Source organism: Phascolarctos cinereus, unplaced genomic scaffold (genome assembly GCF_003287225.1).
Source record: "Phascolarctos cinereus isolate Bilbo 61053 unplaced genomic scaffold, phaCin_HiC Scaffold_4;HRSCAF=312, whole genome shotgun sequence".
Lineage (NCBI taxonomy): Eukaryota > Metazoa > Chordata > Mammalia > Diprotodontia > Phascolarctidae > Phascolarctos > Phascolarctos cinereus.
Window position 1 is genome coordinate 665,093,892 of NW_027555847.1, and position 16,156 is coordinate 665,110,047.

Sequence of the window (16,156 nt, forward strand, 5' to 3'; positions counted from 1 at the left end):
AGCTGGGAGCCTGTGATTCTGGGAGAATTTATTTCACATCTGCTGGGCCTGCCAAGCAGCTGACGTTTTTTGTTGTTTTTTTTTGGGGGGGGAAGAAGAGGGAACTTGGGGGAAGAGAAATCTGTCAAGTGACAATTATGTCTATGAGGCTCAGTAGCAGTTACAGGGCAGGACAGCTGCTTATGGGCACCTGGGCCTTGATCCTCCTTGTCCAAGCTGGTGCCAGTCTGGCTCTGCTCTCTACCCCATTTCCACCACCACCACCCCAAGCCTGGGGCTCTTGGCTCTGTACTGGGAGGGCTGGTCTCAGGGCTTCTGGCCATTGCCCCTTTGTCCCTGTGCCCATGCCAGTAGCCTGAGGCAGCTCTGGGCTGGGAATCACTGGTCAGTGCCCTCTCTCCCACATACAGCCCATGCCAGGCTGGTGAATCCTGGACCCTGATCACTACCCTTCTTCCTGCACTCAGCCAGGACCCAGGGACAGTTCTGGGCTGGGAGAATCTGTTTTCTCTGGTCATTGTTTCCCATCTCACCTTAAGGAATGACCTTTTCATTTCCTTCCATGGACTCCCTCTCCCAGAAGGGGATTCTATAGTTGACCCTTTACATCACTTGCCCACCTGAGTCAATCAGCCCTCATTTCCACAGTCATGATTTCCCTCCCCACCACTGGGATTCTTCCTGGGGTCAGACAAGGGTATTTGGGGAGAAGGTTGTCCCCAGGAGTCAGAACTCCTAGAAGTGGGAGGTCTGGATTTCAAATTAAATTGAACTCCCCTTCAAACAGCCCTTTGGGAGGTGCAGAAGAGCACTTTCATTTTTTTTGCTCAGGATCACGCAGCAAGTTTTTGGATCTAAGAGCCTAGGATACATAAATTCTTTGGTCTCCAAAAAGTACTTTCTTCCCAAATAAAGTATAGTCTCCCTTCTCTTCCCAGAAAGGGTCTGCACTGATCACCCCCCACTTCTAGGTTAGATATTCCCTCCCTTTTTCCAGGCTGCCTGGATGTCTATTTGAAAAGCAAAAAAAAGCTAAATTCTTGCTTTGTTTTTTGTCTAGGCAAAGAGGTTAAGTGACTTACCCAGGGTCACATAGCTAGTGAGTATTATGTGTCTGAGGCCAGATTTGAACTCAGATCTTCCTGACTCCAAAGCCAGTGCTCTATCCACTGCACCACCTAGCTGCCCATAAAAGCTATATTCTTTTCTAAAGGTAATTGGGGTTAAGTGACTTGCACAGGGTCACACAGCTAGTAAGTGTCAAGTGTTTGGTCTGAGGCTGCATTTGAACTCAGGTCCAGTGCTCTATCCACTGTGCCACCTAGCTGCCCCAAAAGCTGAATTCTTAATTGGGGCAGTGAATGGTCCCCCCATCCCTGCTTCAAGAGAAAGCTGGGTGTTCCAGCTAGAAGGGCTGGCCACAAAGCCATTTCACAGATAGAGACAATTGATATCTAGAGAGAGAAGATGATTTGGCCAAAGACCACACAGAAAGTCAGTAGTCTAACTGTGACTAGAAGCCAAGAGTCAGTCTAAGGGTCTTGATTAGGAGGAAAAGACTAGAATGGGCATAATCATTCTGAATCCTGAGGTCAGAGTGCAAGTCAAGACTTACTAACTTTGCTTTCTACTCACCTTGGCAAGGAAGTCATTGCTCCCCACTGGGTCTCACTGGGTCATCTTCTACCTCCAAGCCCAGAGCAACTGCTGTTTCCTTACCCCTCCCCACCTTCCTCCTCACTCCCTTCCTCCCTCCTCTCCAGCAATAGTCAAAAAAGGCCATTGACCAAACTTCTAACCTTGTGTTCCGGGGAGAGGGGAAGGGGGTCATCGATGGGATCTTCCCATGAGGGGACCCTCTGGTGACCTCGACTCTGGGCCATGAAAGACCCATTCAGAGCCAGTGGTAGATGCTTGTCTGGAGAAGACAAAAGGAAGGGGGCAGCAGGCACCCTTGCCTCCACTTCCTAGCCTGATTGGGGAGGAGGGCTATTGTTTTAAGACCCAGTTGCAACCTCCTCCCCAGCTTTCCTGACTGCTCCCTAGGAGAGAGGAAGTCATAGAAGCACAGACTGTCTAGAGCTGGGAGGGCCCTTAAAACAGAGAACTTGGCATGTCAGAGCTGGAAGGATCCTTTAGAACAGAGATTATAGAATGTCAGCTGGAAGGAACCTAGTCCAACCCCTTCAGATGGAAAGTCCCAGAGAGGGAAAAGCAGTTCATATATCAGACTTTCCACTCTTGTGTACCCAGCCTAAAGAGAGGACAGCTTCCTTGCCCCAGCAGAAATGAACAAGACCTCTCATCTCCTTCCAGCCCAGTGGCTCTGGAGGAAGGGATAGAGGAGTAATTGGAGCTGAAATCTTCCTTGGATGTGTATAATAGAAGGGTGGTATGTGCCAGGACAGTGACCTCTGCTCTGGGTGAGTGAAAGGGGGGTTAATGCATGGTTGGGGAGGGGGGGAAAGTAAGATGGAAGAGACATCCTTCCACCTTTTTCTTGTCCATGCTATTTATTCTTTGTATTAGTTATTAGTTTTATTGTTGTCCATGCTATTCCACATATTAGTTATCAGTACATTATATAATCCTCCTCTCCCTCATGTGGAGAAGCCACATGATTACCAGGCCAATCTAACAGGCAGGGAGGTACTCTAAGCTGGGCACCTAGCTCTGCTCTCCCTTTTACCCTCTGCCCACAACTGCCTTAGCCATAAAAATGACCTCCTCTGAGTTTGGGCCTTTCACAAGCAGGAGAGAATGAATCAGTGTTGGTAGGCCTTGAGAAATTGTGTTATGGCAGATAAAACCTTAGACTGAGTCGGGAGACCTGAATTAGGCCTGTCTCTGACACAGCCTTCCTTTGTGATTTCGAATAAGTCATATTCATTCTCTAGGCCTCAGTTTTCCCATGTGTAAAATGAGGGAACTGGCCTAATCATCTCTGAGGCCCCTTCTCACCTTGGCAATTCCAAGTTCCAGGTTCTTCCAGCTGCAGTGTTCTGTGTTCCATGATTATAACCCCCAAAGAGACAGGGAGGCCTAAGACAACAAAAGGTTTTCTTCCCAGTGCTTGGAAATCCTCAGAACAGAAAAGACTTCTAGGGGCCCTGATACTGATGTATGACAGGAAAAATGTTCTTCTGTTAACAATATGACTGGTGCTTTGGCAGCACTTGGTAGAGAAAGGGAAGGCAGGACATAGGGGGAATGAAAAACGTACTCCTGGGACAAGGGTGAAGGGGGCAGGGCAGGCCTCTCAACGCAGCTGGTGCTGTGGTTCAAGTTGATTTGCCTTTAGAGCCAGACAGGAAGGCCTGGCCATCAGAAGAATGTGGTCACCACCAGGCAGACTTTCTGTCTGTCAGCAGAGGGGCTGAGGATGCTACTCAGGTGCAGGGAGCTGCCGGCCTTTCTAATCCAGAGAAGCCCTGCTGTTAGAGGCCTGTAGCCCCCACAGAACAGTAGCATCAAAGTTAGTGCCTGCCCCATACTCACCCACCAGGATCAAGAAACTAAACACAATGACTGCACTGCACCCCTGTAGGATCCCCCCCCCAAAACAAGCCAGAGCTCCTCCTGCTGGACAGAGTAGGCCCTTGCAGCCCTTTACCTGGCCCTTTGGCCACCTACTGGGGGGAGGGGTTGCCCTGGATGGAGAGCATTGCCCCAAGACTCCAGGGCTTGACTATTGTGCAGAAAAAGGAAAGAAATGGAAAGTGAAAGGGACAACCAAGTTTGATGGGGACAGAAAGGGGAGCAGGCGACACTGCCCTCCATCTCCCCCTGAATTCCTCCAGTTCTGCCAGTTTGGACTCTTCATTAGGCTCTGAGCAAACATTAACTGGGCATTATTAGTTTTTCCTAATACTCCAAACTGGCACACAGTGGAAATAAGCAGAGACTGGCTCCGGGACACTGTCGTGAGGATTTCTGTGCTGGGTGGGAAATGAGACTAATTGCCTCAACAGTCCCTTCCAGCTCTGACATTCAGCTATCACACTATGATTCCAAGAATTGACGAGTCTTAGAATCGGCAATGCTAAGTCCTCGATTCTGTGGTTCTCTGAAGTTATGCCTGATGATCAAAGGGAGCCCTAGATCCCCATCCCACCCCACCCCCACTCTTGGCCCCTTCTCCCACTGGGCTTGCTGGGGATAGATCTGCCATTTTCTCCTTCCACGGGCCTCCAAGCCTCTGGGGGAGCAGGTGCAAATGGCCTCCTAAACTCTGTGACCAGAGAGCCAGCCCTTTGGGACTCCCCCTTAAAGAATAATCCATCCATATCCAATGGGTCTGTATAAGCCCACTGGCTCCGGCTGTCATCACCAGGTTGCAAGAATGGGAAAGAGGGTTTTATTTATACAGAATGGTTCTGTCTATCATTGTCTGGCAGGGAACACTCTAATGGTCTAACCAGGCCCAAAGGCCTCTCAGGGCAGCTAGGGGTGGGAATGAGGAGGCCTAAATGGGCTAGATTCTGCTTCTGGGCCCAGAAGAGGCTAAATCAAAGCTCAGGGCGGGGGTGGAACTGAAAGAATTCTTCTGCTCCCAAGGATAGGAAGTTCTGCTGAATCTAAATCAGATACTTATTAATAATAACGGGTCATCTGGGCTAGGGTTGTTCCTGGAGAAGATGCAGTTTCATGTATGTGTGCATGTGTGTGTGCATGTGTGTATGTATGTATATATGTGTGTGGGTATATACGTGTGTGTAAACACACAAGCACAATGCACAGGTGCACACACGTGCACCTATACACATAGAGTACCAAGTGTAGGTTTGCATGCATGGGTGCCTATTTACAACAATACACAGTCTGCATACCCTAGTGCCTATGCCAGATGCATACTCACAAGTACACACATATGCCCACTTGTACATGTAATATATATATATACATGTAATATGTATATACATATATATATATACATATATATATGCAGGTAAACTGGCATACATATGGATGTGTGTATCTGTGCCCATATGCTGAAGTAGATGGTATATATAATGTATATATGTATATGCACACACATATAGAAAATTATACACACACACTTATACCATGTTATACATAGGCTGGGACGCTGAGGATGCAGCCTAATGTGGCTGCTGAAATTCACAAGTCTGATCTTCCCCAACACCAATTCCAGTCTCTCTGGGCTGTATCTGAACCGACAGCCATCTCTTTCTCTGTATCCCTCCTCCCTCTCCCCATCTTCCCCTGGGTGGGGAGTACACAGGTTGACCCATTTATATCTAGCGCTGGTCCAAAGGCGCATTCCTTGTCTGATAGGGCTTCTGGTTAGAGTGGGGCTTCCAGTCTCCTTTCTGAGGCCCTGGAAACCAGGATTCCTGGGTTCACTGTCCCAGGAGGACCAACACCCTCCGCCTACCCTGTGTTCTGCCCAAATGGGGGTGGGGATGGACAGATTCATTCTCTTAGAGACCTGAAGGGGACCGTCACTCCGGAAGCTGCGGTGCGTGGGAAAAGGGGGGGTGGCCCCCACGTCGCGCGCCCCCCCCCTCCATGGGGCGGGCTGATCCGGGGACAGGATCCGGGCCGGGTTTTTCGTGGCGCCAGGGACTAGGCTGAGGCTGAGGCAGAGGCTGAGGCTAAAGCTGAGGCTGAGGCCGGGGCCGGGCTGGGGAGGGGAAAGGAGGGGAAGAGAGGGGGAGCCTGAGCTCCAGCCGCAGCCGCGGCGGGTGCAAGAGATGCGGGAGGTGCGCGTACCCAGCCCTGGAGCTGCCCCAGGAGGGGCCCTCAGGGAGCGCCCAGGGCCTGAAGGGGCTTGAGGGGGCTGGAGGGGAGGGGACAGAACCCGACAGGACCGCGGCCCCCCCCCCCCTCCCCGCAGCCCCAGCCCCCGCCGCCCCAGACCCGGTGCAGCTGCCGCTTGGAGCTAGCCTGACCGGCCAGCGCACCGAACAAGGTGCCGCTGCCTGGGCGCGCACAGCTGCTGCGGCGGCGGCTGTGCGGGGGGGAGGGGGGGAGCCGACCCCCGAATCCTCTCCTTCCCCCCCCCCTCGCAGGATGCCCGGCTGAGCCGCCGCCACAGCGCGGGCAGGGACAGGTGCGCGCCGAGCGCAGCGCAGGGCACGGCGCGGGGAGCCGAGCGCAGACGCTCTCGGGGGACCGCGGGCAGCCGAGGTAAGCGCCCCGCACGGGACCCGGTAAGCGCGGGGCGGGGGCCAGACGCTCCAGGCGCTATAGCGGAGGAGAGGCTGGGGGGGGACGGGCTTCTGCAAATCTAGGCCCCCGCCCCCGACGTCCAGCCCCCGCCCCCCCACTCCCGGTGGTTGGAGCTATAGCAGCGAAAGAGATTGGGGTGAGCTGGGGGGAGGGGGTACGGGTAGAGTCCCCGGGTACTCAGAGGAGGCTGGCAGCCCCTGGAGCCGCAGGGGCAGGTGGCGTGCGATAGAGGGATCACAGATCTCCAAGCAGCGCAGCCAAGGCTGGCACTGAATTGGGTGGGGAGCGACTATCCACCTCTCCACCCTTCTCATCCCCCCCCCACTGTCTTTTTCCCTTCCCCTGGTTGCCCCTCCTTCTGACTCCCGAGGCTCTGGGCTCAAGGTGTCCAGGCCTGACTTGTAGCCCCCCCTGGCGCCCCCAGGCTGAGAGACAAAGGGACAAAGGAAGAATCTATCGCCTGATTGTGGGGTAATATTTTGGGGGGGGGAATAAAACGTTTCCACCCCCCACCCCACCCCCGACTCGAGGGCGCTGCAGCTTCCAGGCTCTGATTGGTCCCTGGAGCCCGGGGGGCTCCGTCACGTGAGGTTGGGGGGGCGGCTGCACGTGGGAGGTGGAGGGGTTGGGACAACTTAGTTGTTGCCTGCTACGAACTCGGGGTGGCCCGTGGGGGGTGGAGCGGGGCATAGGGTGGAAGTAGGGAGTGGGGAGAGCCACCGCCCCCTGTGTGCGTGGGGGTGTCAGTGGGAGGGCCTTCGAGCCCGCCCCCTCAGAGTTAGAGGGGGCCGAGCGCCGCCGGTGCTCACTTGGCCTCCCGACACCCCCCAGGACCGGACTGGACCCTCGCTCGCTTGGGTAGCAGAGCTACCTGCTCTGGGCCCCCAAGAGGTGGCGCTACGAAGGGGTCCAGCACCTCTCGGGGCGCGACACACGACCCAGCGGTGCCCCGGTCCCAGTTCCTCGGAGCCCCCAGACCCGGTATGACCGGGGTGGGAGGTAGTGGGAGGATGGCCCAGGTGGACGCTAGTGAGGCTGGGGATCGGGAAGAAGACTGCTTTGGGCTTGGGGAGATGGCTTCTCCTCTGGTTTTGTGGGTTCAAACGGTCCCAGCGCTAGGAAAGGAATTGTAGAAAGCATCTGTTTATTCTATCTATGGTGGGGTGCGAGGTCGGGGGGGGGAGAGCATCAAGCAGAAGAAACAAAACTAAAGCCTAGATAGAAGGGATATGACTTGTCCTGGGTCACACAGCTGTTTAGGAGAGCTGAGACTCGAACCCCGGTTTTCTGATGTTCTCTCCATTACAGTCCTGTGCCTCTGATCGGGTTTCCTGGACATCAACCAGGACTGAGAGAAAGGGGGAGGTCATTCCTAGTCCTTTCTTGTCTTTTCCAGTGTTAAGGGACTGAAGAAAATTGGAGGGGGGCTGCAGTTTATTTACCTTTGTTTAGGGTCGAGGAGCCCAGTGAGCCAGTGATACTCTTGGAATTTCCATTGAGGCTGAGTGGTCTGGGGTCTCTGGAATTAGGAGCTGCTACCAGGACTTGGGCTGAAAGAAGGAAGGAAGGGGTTGGGGTGGGGGTGAGGAGGCTCTTCTGCCCATACCATAGTGATTGGTCTATTTCATTTTTGAATTTTCCCCCTCCTCCTTACCTTTCACACCATAAGCACCACCAGTAAACATTTGTTGATGGGTTGATTTATGGCTGTACTGCTTTGTTTCAGATATATGGGTCTGGGTGCATGGAGGATAGGCAGATTTGGTCCTTCAGGTTGGATCTTCAAGCAGAAACTAGTGCCTAACTTTCTCCCTAATTCTCCACCACTACCTAAGTGTGCGACTGAGGTCAGGGACATAGGGGACTGGCATCTATAGACAGGAGTTCAGATCACTGAGGTCTGAACCCAGGGCTTTCTGTCCCAGAGGGAAGGTTTGCTATTTATCTGGATAAATATACTCTGCACAGAGTAGGCACTTAATACTTGTGTGTGATTTGGCTATCTTCTGAAGATGTCGATTGTGAGAGTATCTGATATGTTGTGGGAGGAGGGGACAAGCAGATTATATATATGAGGTTTGCCCTTTATTTTCCCTTCTTCTGGTATGTTGGGGGGTGGGGAGGGGGGGTAAGGGAGAGGAATGTTGTAGTCAGGGTCTGATTCTGACTCTCTACCCAATTCCCCAGTGTAGAGAAGATCAAAGAAAAGGAGGAGGTTGGAGCGGAAAAAGGGGGGTGGGGGGTACTGCTGCTGCCAGCCAGACTCAGGAAGGTAGCTAGAAGAAGCCTGGAGGAAGAACCTAATTATTTGGGCCATAAGAATAAGGCAGCCCCTTCTGCCTGATCCATCCCTCTTCAGGGAGTAGTTTAGAGGCTAGGAGTTTAAGGGGCCTCTGCATACCTTCATGGAGGCTTGTCCTAGGAGAGCCTTGGGAGGAAGACCCTGGAATGGTATCATGACAGGCCTGGAGGGGACTTTAGAACATAGAACACAGAATGTTTAGGCTGAAAGGGACCTTAGAATGTCAGAACTGGAAGGGACCTTAGAGACTTCTTAGTATATAATCCCCCTCATTTCACAAGCAATGTGGACTTTTTTTCTTTTCTTTTCTTTTCTTTTTGGTGGACTAGGAAAAGGAAGCCCCCATTTAGCTGTATTTCCCCTCCTCTCTCTGTTGTTGCTGTTTGGCTACTGGTAGCTTAGGGGGAAGGGAAGGGCAAACAGGCATCCCCACACCCCCTCCCCTAAGGTGGGTCACCTCAGCCAAATCCTGCAGCTGTGCGGCTGTGGAGGGAGGGATGAAGCAGCCAATGGCACAATTCATGGTGCTAAGGAAAAGCAGAGCCTGGGCCAAGGACAGCACCAACAGCAATCCCCCGGGAGCCTCAGGCTGGCTGCAGCCCTCTTTCCCTCCCCTCTCTTCCATGCTGCACATGCTGGGGGGCCAAGGTCACCCATCAAGGCCATAAGCCAGGATCTAGGCAAGGGTGGGGCTACCCAGGCCTGGAGCTCAAGGTCCCTGTCAGCTTCTCTCTCCCTGGGTTGTCTTAGTGTTGGACATCTGTCTCTGTCTGTCTGGCCCAGAAACATGTCTCTTGGAAACACAGGCAGCAGAGAATAGTGGTGAAGCTTTGGACTTGTAAACAGGAGACCTGACTTCTTATCCTGGTTCTGCCTCTCTAGCTGTGTCACCTTGGGCGAATTTCTTCCCTCTCTGAGCCTTTAGTCTCCTCATCTTTCAGATGGGGCTAATAATCCTTGCCCAGAAGTGGTGATGGGGGAGGGGGTGGGGAAACAGGTCTGTGAAGATATGTGAAAAGCTGCTTGCAAAAGGCTTGCAACGATATGAACAAAGGCCTTAGTGAGAAGGGTAACATGACCCATTTGTTATCATCCCAAAGATGGGACTTGTCCGACGAAGAGAGGGGGAGGGAACTACCCCAGAACATAAAAATGATGCCACCACAAGTCACATACCAGCCTTGGAGGTGGAATCTGGCCCCTCATGAATAATAACTCACATGTACATAGTTATGTGAAAATTTACAAAGTGCTTTTTTAAAAAAAATCCCAACTGTTTTAAGGATTTTTGTTACCATTTTACAGAAGAGGAAAACTGAGGCACCAAGAGGGTGAATACCTTGCCCAAATAAAACTCACTACTAGGTGATCAGCAGAACCAGAATTAGGATGAAGGAGTGCTGATTACAGGTCCAGAGGTCTTTCCACTAGACTGCAACTACCTTTTTCAACCAAGCTTGACATGTTTTTCTTCTTATTCTTCTCCCTCTCCCATCCACCATTCCTCTCCTCTCCTAGTGAGTTTCTTCCCTATTGTGGGAAATATTACTTCCCCGTATTTGGCCTAAACTCCATTCTACCTAAAAACAAAGCACTTTGCTGTTGCTGTTATGCCAAAATGCTAAGTTCTTTTTCCACCAACAAGGTGGTAGGGAATAGTAACAGAGAAAGAGCACTGAGTCTCAAGTCAGAGGACCTGGGTTTGAGTCTTACGTATGACACATTGGACATATCGCTTAATTTCTCTAGACCTCATTCTCCTCTTCTGGAAAATGATGGAGTTGGAATTGAGGATCCTTCCAGCACTTGATCCTATGATCTAAACTCATCTCTGCCAGCTTCTAGGGTTCTGCACACAGTAGGCACTTTATAAGTGTTTCTTGTATTGTGAGTTTCTAAGAGATCTCTACATCGTAGAGCTGGGCCATCACTCTCCCCTCCCCCATTTGCTAAAGATGCAGGTGCTGCCATTTTCCACCAAAGCACCCTGAAAAAATACCTCTCCATTCATATGTGGTGATAACAGAAGATACTCCTTGGGCCCAAAATGCCAACTTTCCCTCCCTGCCCCCACCTTTTGATCTAAGTTTCTCTTAACCTGGGGTCTATGAACTTGGGCTTTTTGTTTGTTTGTTTGTTTTTGGTGAGGCAATTGGGATTAAGTGACTTGCCCAGGGTCACACAGCTAGTGAGTATCATGTGTCTGAGGCAGGATTTGAACTCAGGTCCTCCTGACTCCAGGGCCGGTGCTCTATCCACTGCACCATCTAGCTGCTCTATGAACTTGTTTTTTTAATGTTTTGAAAAATGTGTCTTGGTAATGATCGGTTTCCTTACTGAAGTCCCGCGCATTTTCTTCATTTAACAGCAATATTCTAAGAAGAAGGTCTTCCCCAGACTGTCAGGGGTGACACACAAGAACATTGAGAACCTCTTTTTTTTAATATAAATTTATTTATTTTTAGTTTTCAATGTTTACTTCCATAAGATTTTGAGTTCCAAATTTTCATCCCATCTCGCCCCTCTCCCCACCCCAAGATGCATGCACTCTGAATATCCCTTCCCCTAGTCTGCCCTGTCTCTTATCCCCTTCCCCTTCTGTTTTCCTGTAGGGCAGGATAGACTTCTGTACCCCATTTCCTGTATTTCTTATTTCCCAGTTGCATGTGAAAATAATTTTTTTAAAACATATGGAGAACCTCTTTCTTCCCTACTAGTAGTAAGGATTCCCTGACATTTACAAAGCACTTTGCATACTTATTTCCTTTGGGGCTTATCAAAACTGACTCATGAGATTGGTGGGGTAAATGGCACTATCCCCACTTTCCTGAAGAGAAAACTGAGGCCAAGACCTGGGAAGAGATTTGCTTGAGGTCTTAAGGGGACTGAGTCCCAGGGTCTTCTGGCCACGTTCCTTCTGGGTCTTCTTAAGAAACATGGGGGGGCATGTATCTATATCTACATATGTGTGTATATGTATGTATGTGCATATATACACGTGTGTATATATATGTATATACACATAAATTTTATTCAATTAAGCATTTTTTTCTCCCACCTATTTCCGTATTGGAATGGAATAGAATAAGCATTTATGTAGCACCTACTATATGCCAGGCACTATGCTAAGCGCTTTATTATTTCATTTGATCCACTCCTGCAAGGTAAGTACTATTATTATCTCCAATTTTGCCATTTAGGAAACTAAAGCAAACAGACTTATCCAGGGTCACACAGCTAATAAAGCATCTGAAGCCAGATTTGAACTCAGAAAGATGAGTCTTTCTGACTCCAGGCCCAATGCTCTGTTCACTGCTCTACCAGCCACTGCCTCAATTGAACAAGAAAACCCTTCTAATGACTCTGTGCACAGTCAAGTAAAACACATTCTCCCATTGGCCATGCCCCAAAATGTGTGTTTCCTTGTTAATTTTAAGTCCATCAGCTTTGTGTCATGAGGTGGGTAACATGCTTCATGATCCTCTGGAATCATTGTTGGGTCATTGCATTGATCATCATCCTTAAGTTTCAAAGTTTTTGCTCACACATTTGTCCATTTTCCACTGTCTCTTACCACATTAAGTTCTTCAAAACCCCACCTACCCCTCCCTGCACACACTTGGAACACCCTTCCACCTCCTCTCAAAGCACTACACTCAATCTTCCTCATCCTTCAAGGTCTGACTGGCCTTCTGCCTCTTCCAGGAAGCTTTCCCTGACCACCCTAGCCAACAGTAATCTCTATTTTCCTTGGGCTCTTGTAGCCTTACCATTCTCCTGCTACTTCATAAACACAGTCTTATATTCATGTCTTTTTTATCCTGTCTCCAGAACTAGATCATAGATTCCTTTATGGAACTGAGAACGTTTAGCCTGGAGAAATAAGAATTCAAGAAGGGACATGATAGCTACCTACAAGTATTCGAAGGGACATCACATGGAAAAGAAGTGTACTGTTTAACCCTACAGGACAGAGCTAAGAGCAATGGTTAGATTTCCATTGGAGGAAAAAAAAAACACAAAACACCAAACTTCCTAACAGTGAGAGCTGTCCAAAAGTAGAATCAGTTGCCCTGAGAAGATTGAGTTCCCCATGCAGCTGAAATCTTCAAGTTGACTCTCCCTTAGGAATGCTGTAGAGCAGTCCTTAACCTTTGTTTGTGACAAGGAGCCTTTTTGCCATATGGTGAAGCCTATGGACCCTTTTCTCAGAATGATGTTTTTCAATGTTTAAAGCATTTAGGATCATAAAGAAAATCAATTATAGTGAAATACCATTATCAAAATATTTTTAAAAATAAATTCATGAAACCCCAGGTTAAGAAAATTGTATGTAGACTTTTAGACTGCATAGCCTCTGGGGTCCCTTCCAGCTTTGAGATTCTGTGACCCCAAGGAAGTCGCAGAAAGTGGTATGGATTAGTGGTCTCTAAAGTGGAAGACTGGGGCATGACCCTAAGAAATATGTGATTAACCAATCAGAGGGCAGAAAGTTGTCCTGAAATAGCTAATCATAAGATTTCTCTCTGACACAGCCACACTTATTCTTCCCTCCTCATCTCCGCCCTCCTAGTTCAGGCATGGGCAACCTGCAGCCTCTAGGCTACATGTGGCCCTCTAGGTCCTCAAGTGCAGCCCTTTGACTGAATCCAAACTTCAAAAGGGCTGCACTTGAGGGCCTAGAGAGCCACATGTGACCTTGAGGCCAAAGGTTCCCCACTTCTGGTAGTCTCTTCCTCCTTCTGTAGTCATCAACCCCTCAGGGCTTTATAACTGCCTTGCCACCTGGTACCTGCAGCAGCCATCTATGTCCTATTCACCTTTTCCTCTCCCACCAAGCTCACTTTCTGGCTTCAGGAGGAGACCCTCAAAAGGTAACCTCTACACTCTGGGACAGTGACTGATAAAAGCCTGCCTCCTCTACATTTTTTTTGTTTTGGTTAGGACAGAGAGTTACCATGAATGTATGTATGTATGTGTGTGTATATGTGTGTATGTGTAACTTATATGTGTGTATATATATGCATGTGTAGAAAGGGTGCTTGAAAATGTTTTTCCCATAGGGGTACACTGTCAAAAAAAATGTTTGGAGGTCATTGATTTGGAGGATAACATACATAGTGAAGGAGATTCAGAGCTGGTGGGATGAGAGCATGTTGCAGAGTCCACTTGAGGCATGTCTGTAGTGAAATGCCCCAGATATCTCTACCCTTGGTCTTCTGCTGTTCAACATTTTTATCAGTGATTTGGTTGAAGGTATCCATGGCGTGCATATAAGACTTATGGAGAGCAGCAAGCTGGAAGAAACAGCCAAGAAACATGTCAGGTGGCAAAATAGGAGTCAAAAATATCTTGGCTTGCTGGAATGCTGGACCAAATATAACACATGAAATGTAATTGGGATAAATGTACAGCCCCAGCCTTGGGCATTTTATTTTGTAACCCCAAGTACAAGGATGAGAAGGTGTGGTTAGACTATTAAATAGTTTTGTGAGAAAGGATCTGAGGCTTTTAGTGGGTGGAAAGCTCCATATGATTCACCAGTGAAACAAGGCAACCCATCAAAGCTAATGGATCTTGGGCTGCATTAATACACACAGACTGTCCAGAACGAGGGAGGTAATAGACTTGTTGTACTCTGCCTTGGTCAGACCACATCTATAGCATCATGTTTAGGTCTAAGAGCTATATTTCAGGAAGGACATTTTTTTAAATTAACTTTTTTTTTCATTTAACTAGCATTTGTCTTCTCTCCTCCCCCACTGAGAAATAAACAAGAAAAACAAAACTCTTGTAACAAGTATGCATAGTCAGGCAAAATAAATTCTAATACTAGCCATCTTATTTCCCACATCAGCCATTTTACTTCCCACACTGACCATCTTAATTTCCTCATTGGCCGTATAGGAAGGACATTAACAAACTAGAGTGGGGACCAGAGGAAGGCAACTGGGATAGGTTGAGAGGATAAGAATACAAGGATTGCTTGAAGGATTTGAGGATGGTTAGCCTGAAGAAGAGAAGGCTAATAAGGTACATGGGAACTGTCTTCAAATGTCTGAGAGGCTGGGATGGGGAATAGGGCTTAGATTGGCTCTTCTCGGGCCCGGGGGGAGGGGAAGAACCTGGAGTAATTGAAGTTTTAAAGAAGCTGATTGAGTCTCCATGTAAAGATGAACATTCTAATGATTGGTGCTGTCCCAAAGCTGCCTTGGGAGGTTGTGAGTTGTCTGTCTGCAACTGAACTTAAAGACTAGCCATCTTTGAGCAGAGGCTGCCTCGCCACTTGCTGGAGATGTTGTATAGGGGATTTCAACTGGGGCACAATTTAGACTTGGTACCTTCTGAAGGTCACCCCAATTCTCCAATTCTGGGGTCCCAGAAGGACTAGGACCAGGGAATTATAGGGAGGAAGGTTTTACCATCCTAACAGTCAGAGCTATCCCACTGTAGAACAGGCTGGTCCGTAAAGACCTAAGCTACCCATCAGTGGGAGGGTCCAAGCAGAGGCTGGATGACCCGTCGGGAAGGTCTTAGAGGGTGTTCTTGTGCCCTCTGAGATAGAGGGGCGAGGTGGACTAGGGTTCCTTCCAGCTCGGAGATTCTACACATCTGTGATTCTAAGATTGATATCATACATGCACATACAGAGAGAGAGAAGAGAGAGAAGAGAGAGAAGAGAGAGAGAGAAGGGAAAGAGAGAGGGGGAGAGAGAGGGAGAGGGAGAGAGAGAGAGAGAGAGAGAGAGAGAGAGAGAGAGAGAGAGAGAGAGAGAGAGAGAGAGAGAGAGAGAAAGAGCCTTGCCTATAGTAGCTGCTCAAGAGACATTTTGCTAATTTTCCAATTGACCCATCATCCAGACCAGAGTTATGAATTGACAGGCCTCTCTTTGGAATGGAAAAGGTCCTGGAGGCACCAATGCCATCTAATCTCCTGCGTTCTGGTGAGACTACAGTGAAGTAGCCCCAGATGGGTGTCTAGTACTGGGCTCTGTCCAAGGCTGCCTAGGCCCTGAGGATGAGCCCATTGGAGGAAATCCAATTTGATGCAATTCCCATTAGAGAAGCAGAATGACACAGTGGAAAGAGCAGTCGCTCTAGAGCCAGAGAATCAGGGTTCAAATTCTACCTGGGGTTCTGCTGCCTTTGCCTAGGTGACCTTGATCAGTCACTTAATTTCTCTTGGCATCTGTAAAATGGGTTGGGGGGGAACTAATGGTCTCTAAAGTGACTTTGAAGTTTATGATCCTGGGAACTAATATTAAGTACCTACTGTGTGTGGAATGCTGTTCTGGACTCTGATATAACCAATTTTAGATAGCATCCAGAATAAACAGATAAACAGTCTCACTGTCTTCTCCGCTGGGCAGCTTTTATTTGGATTTCTGTGTTCAGTCTGGGCAGCACATTTTAGGAAGAACATTGAGGAGCAGGGAAAGCTCAGGAGGAGATCATCCAGGATATCAGAAACTGGGGATGTGAGGAAGAGATTTAGGGAAACCATGAGCGCTGTCTCCAAATATGAAGGCCTGTTGTGGGGGGAAGGGATTAACTTTGTTCTGCTTGACCACAGAGGGCAGAACGAGGAGCAAGGTGGAATTTGTAGAGTGGGTCCCTGCTCGGTGCCTGGGCGGGGGTTGGGGGGGGTAGACGACGACAA

The 16,156-nt window shown here is 49.1% G+C and overlaps 1 protein-coding gene across 5 annotated transcripts in view; it reads left to right on the forward strand.

Moving 5' to 3' along the window:
* Nucleotides 1–2,247: 2,247 nt before the first annotated feature.
* SEMA6B (semaphorin 6B) overlaps nt 2,248–16,156 on the forward strand; it is a 49,967-nt gene continuing 36,058 nt past the window's right edge. For 3 of the 5 annotated variants that reach the window (XM_020971347.2, XM_020971346.2, XM_078153994.1), the window contains exons 1-2: nt 5,647–6,153; nt 7,027–7,176. The gene's annotated coding sequence lies outside the window, so the exon portion shown is untranslated. Of the gene's footprint in view, nt 2,424–5,646; nt 6,154–7,026; nt 7,177–16,156 lie in introns of those variants that run through there. The other 2 variants (XM_078153995.1, XM_020971348.2) reach the window with 2 other exon arrangements.